Source organism: Choloepus didactylus, chromosome 4, assembly GCF_015220235.1.
Source record: "Choloepus didactylus isolate mChoDid1 chromosome 4, mChoDid1.pri, whole genome shotgun sequence".
Taxonomy (NCBI): Eukaryota; Metazoa; Chordata; class Mammalia; order Pilosa; family Megalonychidae; genus Choloepus; species Choloepus didactylus.
The window spans coordinates 142,259,076-142,261,918 of record NC_051310.1 but is presented as its reverse complement, the minus strand read 5'-3'; the positions used below and the strand labels follow the sequence as shown (position 1 = coordinate 142,261,918).

The following is a 2,843-nucleotide window of genomic DNA, read 5'->3' as shown; positions in this document are numbered from 1 at the left end:
CCACATTATGCTTCTTCTAGCCTTCCTAGAAGGTAAGAAAACCTGATGTGAAATAATAGACAACTGAATCAAAAGATGTGTACATTAACGAGTGACCTCTGTATTTGGGGGAATGCATCTCAGTGCCCACAGCAGGATGCATCTGATCCTTTTACTCACAGGGTGTTTACTGGGAACTCAGAGTGTGTCCCCTGGTTGGGGAATCCCGTCTCACTTAGTCACCTCGATATTGCATAACAGATATGGCATGTGCAACAGCATGGCACGCTAACTGTCAAAGAAAAAAAAAAAAAGCAAGAATCTGGGCAGCCAGAGGTTGTTAAATAGTAAAACCTTCACCATCTATTACAAAAATCAGAGCTCGTAGAAGCTGCTGCCTTAAATTTCACTGGGTGTTGAGCCCCAAGAAAACACACAGTGTTACACCCATCCTTTAATGCAACCCAAACTGAGACACATAGTTTGTGCAGAGGAATGAGTACCAAATCTTTAATGCCTTCATCTTATACTGAGAAACTGGCCACGAGCCATGCAGCTTTGCTAGCACCAATTAATTCTCATCAGACACCCAAATGCAGCAGACATGTAATGCATCAAATCACAAAGAAACCACCACCATCATCTCTAGCTTAGACTGAAATCACCTCGCATCTGCTATCCCTTCACCTTCATCAACTTTCAACCCACTACACACCAGGAGCCAGGATCCTGTTTTCCAGACACAGAACTGATTGTGCCATGCTCCTGCTGGAAGCCTTCCAGGCTTCCCACTGTGCTTAGAGTCAAGTTAAAGCTCATGACCATAGCCCACCTTCCTCATCAGCCTCATCTCACCCCACTCTCTCTAGCACACACTGAGCTCCATTTGTCCTTCTAGTTCCCTAATCACACCTGCCCACCTCAGGACCTTATCACATGCCCTGCCCTCTCCTGAATCACATCCTCCTTCCCACTCTCATCCCACCACCTAAATCAAGATAATTTATTTTCACCCATCATATTTCTGCCTAAGTATCACTTTTTCAGATAGTCCTTTTTGAGCGCCACAATCCAAATTCTGTCGCCTGTTATATTTTCTCTTAACATCTTGCTATTCCTTCTTAAAGACAATTACAATTGGAATGTAATAATTAAGTAATTAAGATTTTGTTAATATTTGTTTTTTCCTACTAGAATGCAAACTCCATGAGAGCAGGAGAAAATGTCTAACTTATTCACTGCTCTATTGCTACATGCCTTGTACAAGTTGTTCATTCAATATTTATTGAACAAATGAATGAACATAAACACTACTTCCCTGAAAGACTTTTTTAATGCAATCAATTTATTTAATATTATAATGAGCATAAGTTATAAATTCTCACTTCTGCCACTCAGCCGGAACTTTTCAGGAAAGGCCTCCGTTTCTTCCTTGATCCTGTTTTCTACAAGCAAGGAGATGCTGCTGTGTTTGGGAGGTTATAGCTGACAAACACCTGTTTGTTGGTGTTCCTGACCAAGTGCTGGGCCAGGCCTGTGGAAGTCGTGTTGGAAGTGTCTCCAAGGAGGGAGGCGGACACGGGGATGGAGTGGAAGCAGCTGCACACAGCCACGGCGAGCGCACATGGCCACGGTGAGGTTGCACAAGTGCGTGGCAGCCCTCACCCACAGGACGAGCGTGTCAGTCAGCCGCATGATGTGGGAGTAGTCGGGCTGCTACCACAACCTCGCACTGAAGTTATGCAGGGACACGTCCCTGCCCTTGGCTCCCCGTGGCCCCTTCATGCACCCACGACCCTGGCTCACCAACGGCTGCCAGAGCGGAGCCAGCGAGCATCCCTGAAAGACTTTGCTTTCTAAGATTCTCTGTATCTAGGGAGAATCCAAGATGAGTTTCCTTCCCAACTGAGCACCTGTCCCGGCATGTCATATTATCACTCCTGGTCACTAGGTGACCCCTCGCACTGGAAGCAGATGTTCCCAGACACTGCACTTTGTGTCCTACAGCCAGCAATCCCTTGCAGCACAACTTGACTGCTCTCCCACAGCACTTTGTAGGAGAGCTCAGTTAGCTGTCTTCTACACATATGGCAAGTTCTGGGACAGTGAGTCTCTCAGGTCACAACCAGACAGATTGGGCCAGACATACATGTTCCCAGTATGTGCACAAGCATTATTTCTGCTCCCTCTGGAACCAGAACCAGGGATCTGCACTGGGAGCATGGGCCAGCTCTGCGCTGAGCTGGTGAGGAGTGGTGGAGGGGCCAGGTAGGGCACCATGAGATTTTAGTACTTTTAAGTAGTCTGTTTCTTGACTCAGTGCTTGCCCTGTTACTGTAGTCCTTTTGCTGTTTTCTGGAGATTTGAGAAAGAGGTTTCTGCCAGTTCTTGCAGATGCATCTCACTCCACCATCTTGAACGCAGTAGAACCGCTTCTTTTTCATGGAACAAAAGTTTCCATCTATTTCAGGAACCAGGAGATCCAGGGAAGGATATAACCCTCTGCAAGGTGAGTGTATCTAAGATAACAGTGGCAGTAGCTACAGATATATCATTGCAGTGCAACAATGGAGGGGCAGCACTTAAATATGAGTCAGCAATTAAGAGCACTTCTTCGAAAATTATCCCGTACCTGAAGTTAATTACAAGATACTGATGCAATGATATGAAATGATAAGAAAAACAATGCAAATAAATGGAGGGCAAGCCCCTAAAAGTTATGTACTATACAAGCTGGGTAGGGGAGAAACACCACCACTCCAATATTTATGACGTTCAAGTACCCAGTCATCTGAAGTGCAGTGGTTGTGGCTGATCCAGGGTCAGAGTGCATGTAGGAGATCATGTAAGTATTAAGGGGGAGG

The 2,843-nt window shown here is 45.7% G+C and overlaps 1 pseudogene; it reads right to left on the bottom strand.

The window, feature by feature from the left end:
* Window positions 1-1,350: 1,350 nt before the first annotated feature.
* Window positions 1,351-2,553, bottom strand: LOC119532824 (annotated as a pseudogene).
* Window positions 2,554-2,843: the final 290 nt, after the last annotated feature.